The sequence below is a fragment of the Crocuta crocuta genome, unplaced genomic scaffold, assembly GCF_008692635.1.
Source record: "Crocuta crocuta isolate KB4526 unplaced genomic scaffold, BGI_CrCroc_1.0 scaffold6, whole genome shotgun sequence".
NCBI classification, from domain to species: domain Eukaryota; kingdom Metazoa; phylum Chordata; class Mammalia; order Carnivora; family Hyaenidae; genus Crocuta; species Crocuta crocuta.
Genome location: NW_027531917.1, coordinates 7,076,191 through 7,091,978, shown reverse-complemented (window position 1 = coordinate 7,091,978; position 15,788 = coordinate 7,076,191). Strand labels below are relative to the sequence as shown.

Sequence of the window (15,788 nt, the reverse complement as noted above, 5' to 3'; positions counted from 1 at the left end):
GGCGGTGGTATGGGATATTTCTTTCATCTCCTTCTTGCCTGCTCATTGCCCCAGAGACAACCTTATTTCTACCATCAGCGATTATTGTTGTAAGGTCATGGACCTTCTATAAATAAAATCAGAAAGTGACGACTTTGCTGGCCTCTTTTACACCTGCGTTTTGGAGATAAAATAATGTTTAATATCATAAAAATATGTGCTTAAAATTCTTAAATATATAGAAAACAAAATAGGACGTACTCTTTTCCCACACAATAACTTGAGAGAACTCCCTCTCCTTTTGCTTCCTTTCTGCCTAGTACTTGCTAGAAAAATCACCAGGGAGAAATTCTAGGAACCCTGAAGGATGGTATGGAGAGATACCCACTTTTCATGCCATTAGACTTACATGAACAAGGCATGTATCTTTGTTTTGTGAAACCCTTGAGATTTTGGAGTTGTTTGTTACTGCTCTTGGCACGCCCCGACTAACATATAAGTAGAAAGTAGGTGTCCTATTTATTGCCATTGTAAGAGCAAAATACAAATTAAAAATAAGAAGCTTAATTCTCTCTGTTGAAAATAGGGGAACGGACTGCTGTTCCTTAGAGCATTTACTTTAGAAAACTTCACAATACTGAATTCTTATCTGTCTCTTTGAAATATTTGCAAATCTTTTTTAAAAGCTAAAAACACCACTTGCCAGCTTTATGACCCAGAAATGTCTCTTTCAACAAGCAGGGAGCCGGCTCCTTGAAATGTAATCATCAACAAGGACAAGGCCCCGATCTCCCAGTTTCTGTGGGAGAATAGGAGCCTAATTTTTGCGGCATCTTTTTTCCAAATTGCAGAACTACCTCATGTCAGAAGGATATGAGAAATTTATTTTTCCTTTGGGTAAAGCCAATTAACACAGGTAATCCCCACAATTAGATGATAATATTAGGATAAACTGCCTGATAATGATGCTGACAAGTCTTCTTACTTGAGGACTGGTTATTGTTTATCTTGAGAACATGTATGTAAATGGTATGTGTCTGCCTAGCTCTTTGAACGGGTGAGATGTGTTTCTGGTTTTGCAAACTCTTGGCAAATTGCCTGTGATTTGCACATCACATTCTGGTTTAATGCTTATGCAATAATGACATTGTTTTTTCTCCCTCCCTTGTGCAGAGGTTTTCTGGGTTGAGAGAAGATTTTGTTTTTAACTATATTTCCCCAACAATTCTGATAATGAAGACAGGATGTTTGTAAGTTCCTGAACTGAGCATTGCAGCTGATGCTCTGTGGCCATACAGTAGTCAGGTAAGTGGCCATGAATTATAGAAAGGGTTCCCCTCCAGCTCTCCACTCTTTTGGAATTCTAGCTATACTACTATACTCTCTCAGTTCAAGATTTTATTATTGAAATAGCATGAATAACAAGCTTTAAAATGCCATTAAGATCATATGATTGGAAAGTATAAAAATGCAAGAATATTGCCTATAGCTCTTTCTCCTAAAAAGCTAATTTTTGTCATATTTTGAATGGATATATAAGAATTTGGTTCTTTAATGGTATAAGAACAGTTCTTTTGATTTGGATAAATTAATGTATTTTCTGGGATTCTTGGATTTCATCCCAAACAAATTAATTAGTGGTACTTGGGGGGATATAATTCTAAGAAGAAAATTAAATATGATTTGGATTACCAGAACAAAACATTAAGAAAAAATGAGAGGAAATGTGAGACCTAAAGGCACTTCCCCTTTAGCAGACTTTTCCTTCTTTCTCCACCCTTACTGTTTCCTCCATTCCCCCTGTATCTCTTTGTCCTTCCTTGCCTCAAGCTGACTCCTTGAAGAAGGTGATGATGTTTTGAACAAGTAGTTCCCTTATTAGTGGATTTCCCTGCAAAAAGGAATAAAGGCACAATTTCTTTACTGGTTAATGAATCACCCACTCAGCTTGAGGACAGGTTTGTTTTCTTATACCTTAGCACTGAGTCCTTTCATATGTTAGCCCAGATTCCACCGTCAAGAGCCCCTTATCATCCATGCACTCTGTAGGTAGTAAAGCAGACTTAATGCAGAGACATGATTGGGAAATATAGTGAAAACCTATGACTCCCTATATAACCAACAGGGTAGAGAGTAGCTGCACCAGTCACTTGGAAAAAGGCAGGCAAGCAAGCTATTAAGTGGATGAATGCCAGCATGGGAAGGGAAATAAGGGTGCCACATAATTTACATTTTTCTTGTCTCAATGCCAGAAAAACATGCCCTTCCTATTTGGACTGACAGAAAGGCTAATGGCATTGAGTATCCAGAACTCCTATTCTTTCACATACAGTTGGTATATGTTTTTAGATCTGAAGTGAGTCTCTTGAAGGCAGCATAATAATGGGTCATACTTTTTAATCCATTCTGGCACACCTTGTCTTTTGATTGGAGTCTTTAGACCATTTACATTTAAAATAATTATTGATAAATATGAAGTTGTTGCCATTTTGTTAATGTTTTCTAGTTGTTTTTGTAGTTCTCTGTTTCTTCTTCTCTTGCTCTCTTTCCTTATGATTGATGATTTTATTAAGTGTCATGCTTGGCTTTCTTTCTCTTTATTTTTTGTGTATTTGCTATAGGTATTGGGTTTGTGGTTAACATGGGGTTCATCTATAACATCCTAAACATATAGCAATCCATATTAAGTTGATAGTCACTTCAGTTAAAACACGTTTTAAAAGAAATTCTTCCTTTACTTCCAACTCCATATTTTAGGTATATGTTGTCATATTTTATATCTTTTGGTTCACAATTTTCTTCTAATTATGGCCTTTTCTTTTCCCTGTAAAGAAGTCCCTTTAACATTTCTTATAAGGTCTGTTTATAGGTGATAAACGCTCTTAACTTTTGTTTATCTGTGAAACGTTTTATCTATCAATTCTGAGTAGTAACAACTTTATCAGTAGAATATTCTTTATTGTAGGTTTTTTCCTATCAGAACTTTGAGTAAATCATGCCATTCCTTTCTGGCCTGCAAAGATTCTGCTGAAGAATCAGCTGATGGCTGTATGGAGTTTCTTTTACATAACTTCTTTTTCACTCTTGCTGCTTCTAAAATTGTCTTTTTATCTTTAAACTTTGACATTTTAATTATTATGTATGTGGTGTGGACTTCCTTGGATTTATCTGTTTTGGAAATCTCTGTGTTTCCTGAAACTTGATATCAGTTTCCTTTCCCAGATTAGGAAAATCTTCAGCTACTATTTCTTTAAATACGTTTTCTGCCTTTTTTCTCTCTTCTCCTTCTGGTCCCCTATAATATGAATGTTTGTTTGAGATTCTCCAAAAAATCCTTTAACCTATCCTCATTTTTTAAATCCATTGTTCTTTTTGCCATTCATCTTAGGTGCTTTCCATCGCCCTGTCTTCTAGACAGTCAACCCATTCATCTGCATTGACTAATCTCTTGGTGCTTCCCTCTAGTGTACTTTTGATTTCAGTTATTGTATTCTTCGACTCTGATTGGTTCTCAAGTATATTTTCTATCTCTTACTGAAATTCTGAGTTTATCCATTTTTTTCTCTAGTCTGATAGGCATCTTTATGATCATTACTTTAAAGTCTTTATTAGGCATATTAACTTATCTCTGTTTCATTTAGTTCTTTTTCTGAGCTTTTGTATTATTCTTTCATTTGGAGTACATTCCTCTGTCTCCTCATTTTGCTTGACCTCCTGTATTTGTTTCTATGAATTAGGCAAAATAGTTACTTCTCCTAAACTTGAAGGAGTGATCTTGTGTATTGTCTTCCATTTTGTGTTCTGTATGTGCATGGTAACTGCAGCTGTCTAGTTTGAGATGTAGCTGGCATGCACTGGGGGGCCCGGGGCACTTGTACTGGGGCCTAACTTAGTGGGATGGCCAGAGCTAAAGTGGGCATGGGTGGGGGGTAGTCCTTGGGATCTCCACACAGAGGCCACATGGCAGGACTGTAAAAAGCTGAATACGACCCAGGAGTACAAGGGCTCTTTGCACAGAGGGTGCCCTGGAGGTAAGCTAAAACCCAAGTGGGCATGGGCCATGTAAGTCCCTGGGCTCTCTGCACAGAGGGCATCCTGTCAGGATGGCTGACACTGAAAATGCAAGTTAGGGAGATCTGGGGCTCTATACACAGAGCTCTATGCACAGAGGGCACCCTGGCGGGATAGTTGAAGTTGAAGTGGGCATAAGCCAGGTGTCCCAGGGCTCTCCACAGAAGTGCACCTTGGCAGAACTGCTGAAGCCAAACAGGGTGTAAGCTGGGGTGTCTCAGTGTGCTCAGTACAGGAGGTGCCCTGGCAGGGTAACTGGAGTTAAGACCAGCACAGCCCAGGGCAGCTCAGGGTGTGGGGTGGGGCAGCTGGAACTGAGGCACGGTACTTGGGGGTGCCAATGCCTGCTGTTCCTGTCCTTGCTAGCAAGGTGGAAAGGGAACATAATGTATGTTCACCGGTCCCTCCAGCATAGAGCTCCAGCAACTCCTCCACCATTTGGCAGGGTTCTAGGGCTACTTCCTTTATATTCTAGTTGCCTTTTTAAACCATGGATTTTTTTCCTGGGTCCCAGGGTATCTGGGGTTTGTACGGGCTTGGAGCCTGGGCTTGCTGAGACAGCAGGCCAGCTATGGTGTCCAGACCCTATTCCTGTCTGTGCAATAAAGGTGGAGGGGGGATGTAAACTGTGGTGCTTGCCAGAGCCTTGAACACAGAATTCCAGTAGCTCTCCCACCATTTGGCAGGGTTTTAGAGCTGATTCCTTTATATTCTAGTTGCTTTTATAAACTGTGTTTTTTTTTTCCATGCCTCAGAGCACACAGATCTGTTTAAAGTCGCTTTGTATTAGCCCTCCTCACTGTAGCTTGCAGCATCAGGCCGGCAGTCCCTTTGCTACCATGTCTTCGTCCCTTTGCCATACTCTGGTCTCTCTACCTTTTGTTGTGCAGAAGCTGTTGTCAGCCCTCAGGTCTTCAGAATAACTGCTTTATAAATAGGTGTAGATGTAGTGTGTCCTTGGAGGAGGTGACTTCAGAGTCTTCCTATGTCCCCATTTGGGGCCAGAACCTATAATTTCAATATTGTTGTGTCTCAGAGGAATAGGGAAGCTTAAGGAAAGGGAAAGAGATGGGGAAACCAATGGTTGCTAGAACAGTCTAGAAACACACATTTATTAAGTTTGCAGTCTTTGGGGTTTATGGTGCCTTAAACAATTATAATAGTAAGATCACAGATCACCATCGAACATAATAATACATTTGAAACATTATGAGACTTATCAAAATATGATACAGAAACACAAAATAAGCAAATACTATTAAAAAATAATACCACTAGACTTACTCAGTGCAGGGTTGCCATAAACTTTCTATTTGTTTTTTAAAAAAGTATCTGAAAACCACAATAAGGCAAAGTGCAATAATATGATGTTTGAAAAGCTTACTGAATAAAAATAAACATTGAGGCCCTGTGAAACATGCATGTATGTGCAAGAATGCAGAGAACAAAAGTCTCTTCTATATGTAAAAATGCCCATAATGTAAGCGGAAAGAATAATAGAATATAACATGTTTCGATCATCAGTGTAATAACCAATACACATTATCAATGATTTTAGTTACTACATAGTTAGCAATGTGATTATTAATCTTGTAAAGACTTATTTTTATAATGAAATCTGCTGATATCACCTTATGTCAAGTAATGGAATTTAATATCAAGAATATTACAAAATGATCTTCTGGCCTTACTAGAGTGATGAACTTAAAGTGACACATTATTTTTATAGTACTCTAGACAAATGGTGTTTAATCTGAACAAAGAGATAATAATCAAGCAAATTCAAATAGGTGAAAAGGATTAAGAGGAACAAACTCCCAGTTATGCAATAAATAAAAAATAGGGATATTAGTCAATTATGTTATGATAACATTTTATGGTGACAGATGATAGCTACACTTAATCACTGTGAGCATTTTGTAATGTGTATAATTGTCGATTACAATGTTATACACCTGAAACTAATATAATACTGTATGTTAACTACAATACAAAATTGTTGAAAAAATTTTCAGTTGTGAAACATATTTAAAACACACACATAAACCTGAGTTTTTAAGATATCAATGATGGAAAAGACAAAACAGCAAGAACATAGCTCTATTTTAAAGGGATAAAGAAAAGAGATTAAGGGCTATTTAAAAAGATTAAGGAGATCAAGGGAAAAAAAACTACAACTCAATGTTATGCATGGTCCTTGGTTGGATTGAAAAACAAACAATCATAACAAGGTATTAAATATATTATTGAGTCAATAGAAAAATGAATGTAACTGGTTATTAGATAATTTTATTGTTTTAAATGAAAGTCCTTTACCATATTACAGTTAAGTAGAAGAATGTTTCCTTTTTGAAATACATATGACATTGAGTGACATTACAATGTTTATAACATTTTTCATTTTAATTATTCATTTACTCTGATCCCTTTNTCTGCGTCCTTTGTCTCCCAATCTCTCAGGTTTTGTAAGGTTTCCAATGGCTTCAGATCTTTTCTGTGTGATGTATGGGCGCGAGTGCAAGTACGGAGCTCCTTACTTCTCCGCCATCTTGCCCCTCCTCCTCAAATTTTATTTCTTAAAAAAGTATAGTTAATATACAATGTTATATTAATTTCAGGTGTATGACATATTGATTCATGAATTGTATACATTACTCAGTGCTGGCCATGGTAAGCTTAGTCACCATCTTTCATCATACAATGTTATTAAGATATTATTGGCCATATTTCCTATTTAGTACTTTCAACTCCGTGACCTATTTATTTTATAACTGGAAGTTTGTATTTCTTAATGCCCTTTATCTATTTTGCCATCCCCTCCTCAATTCCCCTCAGGGAATCACAAACTTGATCTCTGTATTTGGGTCCGTTTTGAGATTCTTATGTTGTTTTTCCTATGTTGTTTCCTATGTTATTCCTATGTTGTTTTTCTCTAATTTTACCTAGGTCCATCATGTTGCAAATAGCAAGATCTCAATAAACATAGGAGTGCATACACCTTTTTAAATTAGTGTTTTTGTTTTCTTTGGGTAAATATCCAGTAGTGGAATTACTGGATCCGAAAGTAGTTCTAGTTTTATTTCTTTTTTGAGAAACCTCCACATTGTATTCTGAAGTAGTTGCACCAATTTGCCCTCCCACTAAAAGTGAATGGGTCTTCCTTTTTCTCCACAACTTAGCTAGTGCTTGTTACTTCTTGTCTTTTTGCTTATAGTCCTTCTGACAAGTAAGAGGCGATATCTCATTGTGGTTTTAATTTACATTCCCTGCTGTGATGTTGATCATCTTTTCATATGTCTGTTGCTCATCTGTGTCCTTTGAAAAATGTCTGTTCAGGTCCTCTGCCCATTTTTAAACCATATTGATATGTTTGCCTATTTATTATTTATTTTTGGTGTTGACTTTTATAAATTCTTAATATGTTATATATATGAATCCTTTATTGGATATATCATTTGCAAATATCTACTCCCATTCAATAGGTTGCCTTTTTGTTTCATTGATTGTTAACCTTTGTTGTGAAAAACCTTTTTGTTGTAGTGCACTGGCAAAAGTATATATTTGCTTTTGTTTCCCTTGCTTAAGAAGATGTCTCCATAAATATGTTGCTAAGACTGATATCCAAAAGACTGCTATGTTTTCTTGTGAAAATCTTATGGTTTCAGGTATTGAACTTAGGTCTTTCTTTCTTTTTGAGTTCATGTTTGCGTATGGTATAAAAAAAGGCAAACCAGTCATTCTTTTGCATACAGCTGTCTGGTTTTCTTGAGAACCATTTAGGAAGGCTGTCTTTTACCCATGGTATATTCTTGCCATTTTTGCTGCAGATTAATTGACCATGTAAGGGTCAGTTCATTGGCTTGCTATCCTGTTTGATTGATTTTTGTGTCTATATTTGTGTCAGTGCAAAACAATCCTTTTTTGATTACTACAGCTTCTGATACCTAAAATTGTGATGCCTCTGGCTTTGGTCTTCTTTCTCAAGATTGCTTTGACTGTTCAAGGTGTTTTGTCGTTCCATACAAATTTTAGGAGTCTGTCTTCTAGTGCTGTGTAAAATTCTATTGGTATTTAGATAGGGGTTGTATGGAATTTGTAGATTGCTTTGTGTACTGTAGACAGTTTAACAGTATCATTTTCTCTAATCTATGAACATAGTATATCTTTCCATTTGTTTGTGTCCTCTTCAGTTTATTTCATCAGTGTCATGGCTTTCAGAGTTTAGGTTTTTGACCTTGATTAAATTTATTCTTTGGTATTTTATTCTTTTTGATACAGTTGTAAATGGGACTTACTTATTTTCTCTTTCTCCTATTTCATTTTTAGTGTATGAAAATGCAACAGATTTTTAATAGTAATTTTCTGTTGGGAGCCATTCTGAGCCCACTAGTTGAGAAAACTCCTGGTGAGGTTAAAGCAAGTTTGCACGGTCTCTTGCCAATCAGATGACGACCGATATTTACTCCCACTCAATTATTTCTGCTTGAGCACTGACCCCTAGGGTACCTTGTTGATCAATATCGGGAGCGACTTGTCCCCTTATTCCGGCCCTGGTATGATTGCACCTTGTGAAGGAACTTATTGTGGGAACTTCTTCTTTTGATTATGGGAACAGACATCGTGTCTCCAGAAGGTCCTGTTTCCCTCCATACTTTCCCTTGAGCTATGAACAGGCTAATGACCCCTACTCATAAAAGACTGACCTTTACATGTACAATTCTGTTTCTACTGTTGCATTAGTCCAAGATGTTCATACAGCTCAACATGCAAATCAACTAACCAAAAATGTCTCTCATGCCCTAGCTATTCAAGAAATCATAAAAGTAGACACAAAGGTAAATGCACTCAAAGAGGCTATTCTATGTATTGGAAATAAGCTAAACTCTTTAAAGGTATGGTTGGCTCTCTGGTGCAATAAAGCATATAACTGGAAAACCAAGTCTTGCCCGGAGACAAAGAGCCTAACTTAGAGAGAAGGAACAGATAAGGGCAGAAGATAAGTTAGTACATACACCTTTGCTAACTGATGGTGTATAGCAGCCCCTTCCCTAAGGCCTACTTTCCACAAACACCTTCCCTTACCCTGGCAGCTGTGATGAGGATGGATAAGAGTATCTACAAACCTATGACTTAATCTTAGTGTTATTATAATGTGAACACCTTGTTATTTTCTTAGTTACTCAACTTCACTATAATTGGGGCTGTTCTGCAAGAAGACTTCTGTAAAACCTGTTTCTGTACATTTTCCAAAAACACCTTATCACAAAGAGCTATCCATTGTAAACATTCCATTTCCTGATGCCATGTTAACTTTTGACCTATAAATAAAGACACCAAAACCGACAGGACAGAGATGCCTGCCTGGTATCAGAAAGGATCTCGGGGCTCTCTCACTCTCTCTCGCCGACACCGTCCATCCTTCAGGGACCCCTGGACCTGTCGGAGCCAGCGCAGCCTCCGACAATTTTCTATCCTGAAACTTTATTAAATTTATTTATCAGTTACAATAGTTTTTAGGTGGAGTTTTCTATATATATAGTATCATGTGATCTGGAAACAGTAACAATTTACTTCTTCCTAATTAATTTGGATGCCTTTAATTTTTTGTTCTTGTCTGATTCCTGTGGCTACAACTTACAGCATTCTGTTGAATAATATTGGGAAGAGTGGACATTCTTGTCTTGTTCTTGATCTCAGAACAAAAGCTTTCCGTTTTTTGCACAGAGTACGATTTTAGGTATGGGGTTTTCATATATGGCCTTTATTATGTTGAAGTAGTTTTGTCTCAATTCACTTTGTCAAGAGCTCTTGTCATAAACAGATGATACATTTGAACATATTTGTTCATTTAACACTTATGAACATTTTGTCAAAAAATGCATCTATTGAGTTTTTTTTTTATCATTTCTCTTGTTAATTTGATATAACATATTAATTGGTTAGCAAATATTGAACCACACTTGCATCCCTGTAATAAATCTTACTTGATCATGGTGAATGATTTTTTTAATGTATTGTTGAATAGTTTGTTAGTATTTTGTTGAGGATTTTGCATCTGTGCTTGTCAGATATATTCTTGCAATGTCTTTGGTTTTGGTAACAAGATAATGCTAGTCTTATAGAATAAATATTGAAGTTATCCTTCCCCTTATATATTTTATTTTTTTATTTATTTTTATTTCTTTACACCCAATGTGGGACTCAAACTCATGACCCTGAGGTCAAAAGTTGTATGATATACCAACGAAGCCAAGCAGGAATCCCTCTTATATTTTTTGGAATAGTTTGAGAAGAACTATTAACTCTTCTTTAAATATTTGGTGGAATTCACCAATAAGCCCATCCATTCCTGGAATTTTATTTGTTGGGAATTTTTACTGATTCAATTTGTTACTAGTAATTGGTCTCTTTAAATTTTCTAATTCTTTCTGACAGAGATTCTGTGTTTCTAATGGAATATATCCATTTATTCTAGGTTGTCCAACATGTTGGCATATAATTTTTCATAATTGTATTTTGGTGTCAGTTATTTCTCTTTCTTCATTTCTGATATGTATTGAGTCCTGTCTTTTTTTCTTGTTTACTCCGTGTAAAGATTTATCAATTTTATTTATATTTTCAAAGAACTAGCTCTTGGTTTCAGTAATTTTTTTCTTGTCTCTCTTGATTTCTGCTCTAATCTTTATTATTTCTCTCTCCCAGATTTTGGCTTTGTTTACTCTTGTTTTTTAAGATCTTTTAGGTGAAAAAAATAGGTGGTTTGATATTTTTCCTGTTCCTTGAGGTAAGCCTGCATTGTTGTAAGCTTCCCTCTTAGAAGTGCTTTTGCTATGTCCCAAAGATTTTTGATCATTGTGTTTTCATTTTCGTTTTCCTCAATGTATATTTTTATGTCTTCTTTGATTCCTTGGTTGACCCACTGATTGTTGAGCAGCATGTTGTTTTGCCACCACAAGGTGATGGTTTTCTAGTTTTTTTTCCCTTATAATTGATTTTTAGTTTCATATCATTATATGAATGGAAAAGATGCTTGATACAATGTCAATCCTCTTAAATTTTTTGAGACTTGATTTGTGACCCTACATGTGATCTATCCTGGAGAATGTTCCATGTGAACTTGAAAAGAATATGTTGTTTTGAGGTAGAATGTTCCATTCATATCTGTTAAGTTCATGTATTAAGTCTAATGTGTTGTTCAAAGACACTTTCTGTATTGATTTTTTGTCTGGATAATCTATTCATTAATACAAGTGGGTATTACACTCCACTGCTGTTATTATATTACTGTCAATTTTTCCCTTTGTGTCTGTTAATATTTGCTAATGTATTTAGGTGCTATATGTTGGGTACATAGATATTTACCATTGTTATTTTCTTTTGTTGGATTGATCTCTTTATGGTTATGTGGTCCCCTTCTTTGGCTTTTAATACAGACTTTGTTTTAAAGTCTATGTTTTTTCTAATATAAGTATTTCTAGGCTTACCTTTTTTTCACTTCTAATTTTATGGTCTGTTTCTTCATACTTTGTGTTTTTAGGTCTAAAGTGAGTCTCTTCTAAGTACCATTTAAATGGGTCTTATTTTTTTAATCCAACCAATCACCTGTATCTTTTTTTTAAAGAAGCAAAGCCTTTAATTTCTTTTTATTTTGAGACAAGAATGGGAGACGCAGAGAGAGGGAGAGGAAAAATCCCAAGAAGCCTCTGTGCTGTCAGCACAGAGCCCACTGTGGGGCTCAAACTCATGAACGGTGAGATCCATGACCTCAGCCAAAATCAAGAGTCAGACATTCAACCAACTGAGCCACTCAGCCACCTTGTGTCTTTTGATTGGAGCATTTAGGCCATTTACATTTAAAGGAATTATTAATAGTTATATATTTAATTGCCATTTTGTTCAGAGTTTTGTGGTTGTCTTTACAGTTCTTCTCTGTTCCTTTCTCTCCCTTGCACCCTTCCCTTGTGGTTTGATGGCTTTCTTCAGTATAATGCCTAAAGTCCTTTTCTTTGCTTTGTGTGTGTGTGTGTGTGTTTGGGTTTATCTATTACAATTTTGAAATTTGTTGTTACTAGAGGTCTTTTTTATTTTACTGGTCATTTAAGTTTGAAAACATTCTAAAATTACTAAATTTTTACTCCCTCCTTCACTTTTTATGTGTATCATATCATATTTTAGATTTTTTTATTTTACATATCCCTTGACTAATATTTGCAGATATAATTGATTTTACAACGCTTGTATTTAAACATCTATACTGGTTTTATATATGATTGATCTAGCACCTTTACTATATGTTTGCTTTTACCTGTGAAATATTTTCCTTTCATAATTTTCTGCTAGTTATGGGCTATTCCACTTATATGATTCCCATGATTGTAAGACTGGTTTAGTGGTGATGACTCTTGACTTCAGTTTGGGAAACTCATTTCTTTTTCTATTTTGAATGATAGTCTTGTCAGGTAGTGTATTCTGGGTCATAAGTTTTATCCTGTAAGTATTTTGTAGTCCACAAGGGAGTAGCATGATATTTTCAAAGTTTCTGCAAAATCAGCCAATAGCCTGCTGGGGTTTTCCATATATGTAACTGTTCTCGTTTGCTGCTTTTGAAATTCTCAATCATTGTTTTTGCCATTATGTTTTTTTGTGTGGATTTCCTTTTGGTTCATCTTGGCAAGGGCTTTCTCTGCTTCCTGGATCTTAGTGTCTGTTTCCTTCCTCAGGTTATGGGAATTTTCAAGCATTTTTCTTTTAAATAGGTTTCCTGCCCCTTTTTCTTGATTTCTTTCTGGGACCCCGATAATGTGAATTTCATATGCTTAATAATGTCACTGATTTCCCTTAATCTGTTCTCATTTATTATTCTTTTCTCTTTTTGCTGTTCAGCTTGGTTACTTCCGGTTACCTTGTTCTGATACTCAAATCTGCTATTGATTCCCTCTATGCTATTTTTTATTCTAGCCATTGAATGTTTCAGCTCTGACTGGTTCATTTTAATATTTTTAAAATCTTAGTCAAAGTTCTGAATTTATTCACTTTTTTTTTAGTTCAAATCTTATGACCATTGACTTGAATTCTTTATCAAGCTTTTGCTATGAATTTTGTCTTGTTCTTTCATTTGGGACATATTCCTCTGTCGCCTCATTTTGTTTAATTCTCTGTTTCTATGTATTAGGTAGGTCAGCTATGTCTTCTGGTGTTGAAAATCATGCTCCTTGTTAGTTTCTGTAGTGTCCTATAGCACAATCCCCCTTGGTCTCCAGAATCAGACATTCCTAGCTTATCTCCTGTGATGACTGCATTTTCCCTGCTATGGCTGATCTGTGATTGCCTTCAGCCCAGCTGACTGCAATGAGCTGCTTTGCCTGCTGAGGGCACACTGGGCAAGGTCTGAGTTTCAATTTGTTGAGAGATCTGAGGCTGTGTGTGGTTCGTTCCTGAGGCCAGTGGTCACCCTAGGCACTTAGCCTCCTGCCTCAGCTGCTGGAGTATCAAAGAGCAGGGCTTGCTCCCAGTGTGGCTACCTGAGAGGCTTTCCTGGGTGGGCATGGCCTAGATGTCTTCAGTTAGTTTCTCTGCCATAGCTCAGGTACATTGCAGGGCATAGCTTGCTTTCTGCACAGCCAGCTAAGAGGCTGGGTTGCTGAAATTGTGGGTACACTAGTGTGTGAGGTTAGTTCCCCACATCCCCAGAGCAGCAATGAGTTTGCAGACGCACCAGTCCTTGTCAGGTTTGCCTGCAGGGTGTGGCAAAACAGAAACCACTTTGGAGGGACAGGTGTTGAGGTGGGTGGGTTGGATGTGGTGGGTCCATAGCAGAACATAGTACTTACAGAGTAGGTAGAGAGTGTTAGTACTGGCTCCTGCAGGCATCCAGCTCTCTAGGCTGGTGGAGAGGAAGAGAAATAGCACCCACCAGCACTTTTGTTCCTTGAAAAATCTCCAGAAGATTCCTGCCCCTCCAGCACCTGAAATTAGCCACTAAATCTCCTTTGGAGTATACCTAGGTACTTTTCTAACTGCTACTTCTGTGCTTGTCATGGGTGGGGTTATATTTTTCTGGCTCTTTAAGGCAGGTACTCAGTTTTCTATTGTCTTGTACCTCTCCCAGCTTTAAACCCACTGATTTGTTACATTCCCAAAGTTAAGCCCCACAAGTTATTAAAGCTAAACATATGGGTACTCGTCTTCCCAGTGCAGGTCCCCACGGGAGGTACCTGGCAGGAGATCTCATCCTTTTGTTTCTGCATCTTGTAATGTCCCCGCATTCGTGGTTAGTCCCACCAAGGATCTGGTTTCCCATCAAGTCTCTGCCCCACCTCCCCTTTCCAATGTGGTCTCCTCTCCAGGACTCATTGTGGAAGGTCTGTTCTGTCGGAGGCCGGGGTCCAGGGGTCCCTGAAGGAGGGAGGGGTGAGAGAGGCCTGAGAGTCTTTCTGGTCACCAGGCAGGCATCTCCGCCCTGACTGGGGCTCAACTTTATTTTATCATTAAGTGTTTGGGGGACGGCACAGAAGTGGCATTTGACTTAGACGATGATTTCTGATAACAGACTTCTTTGATATGTAAGAATTTCCCAGAACATAGATTTGTAGAAGACTCCTGCATAACCTTTATCAATAGCGATTGAGGTAGGGGATTTAGATGCTTATCTCATGGGGAAGAAGGTATCTTTAGCATATAAGACAATGTTTTTAGCATAAAAGGGTGAAGTTACTTCTCTGTGAGCAGGGGTCAAACAGGTTCAGGAAACACCTCTGCTCCCATAATCACAAAAGATGAAGTTCCTCAATAGGTTCCTTCACAGGGAGCAATCAGCATATTCAAGGCCAGAATAAGTCACTCCAAATACTTGATAACAAATGCCTTGTGTGTGGGGGGGTGGCTGGTATTCCAGGCAGAAACAATTGGGTGGAGGTGGATATCTGTCCTTAACTCTAAATTAGACTCTTTGTCTCAGGGCCAAACTCAAGCCCCCTTTATTATGTAAGTCTTGGATCTGCAAGGCCCTTAGGAAGAGCCTTTTAACAATCATCCACAATGTTTTCCTCTGAAATCTTTTTGGAAAAGGCAGGGAAATGCCTTTCCTTATGAACAATCTGTGTGGGGAATATTGGTCTGATCTGGAATATTGTGAGGCCTGCTCAATACCAGCAGGCTCATTTCCAACATGAGCCAGTAGTAGCAGAAGGAGGTACCTGTTTTCGTTTCTCATGGCAGGAGCTGTGCAAACGCTACCATTTCCTCGCTGTGACTGTCATCCAGCAAGGCCAGTGTGACTCCCAGCACTGTTCCATCTTTCAGTCATTTTTAGAGTTAATTGTATAGATGTTGCTGTTATTTTAATGTGTCTGTGGAAGGAGGTGAGTTCAGGATCTTCTTATGCTGCCGTATTGCCCACATTCATCATCCTGTTTACAGTCTCAACTGATTTAACCAAAAAGAAGAATATCTCTATAACAAGAGCTATATTTAGAAAGGAAGAGGATAAAAATGTAGTCAATGTTAAGAACAGATTTATCAAGGAAAAGGTATACATGTGGGTGCTTATTTTAATGTGTTCATCTTTTCTATAATTTTCTTAATTCAAATCAAAAGATGGGAAGACTAAACTAATCAAAGAACAAAAAATAAGAGACAAAAGATTATAATTAACTTTTGATTATTTCCTTAACTGGGAAATTAGAGAGTCCCTTGACTTATTTTGATAATCTTGGGAAATTATAAAATACAGGCTATTG

At 37.2% G+C, this 15,788-nt stretch overlaps 1 protein-coding gene across 1 annotated transcript in view; it reads left to right on the top strand.

Annotated features, from left to right (window-relative positions):
• The window catches only part of LOC144240579 (uncharacterized), a 32,462-nt gene that overhangs the window by 1,434 nt on the left and 15,240 nt on the right, over positions 1 to 15,788 (top strand). The window contains exon 2 of the mRNA XM_077774941.1: positions 1,153 to 1,284. The gene's annotated coding sequence lies outside the window, so the exon portion shown is untranslated. The remainder of the gene's footprint in view (positions 1 to 1,152; positions 1,285 to 15,788) is intronic.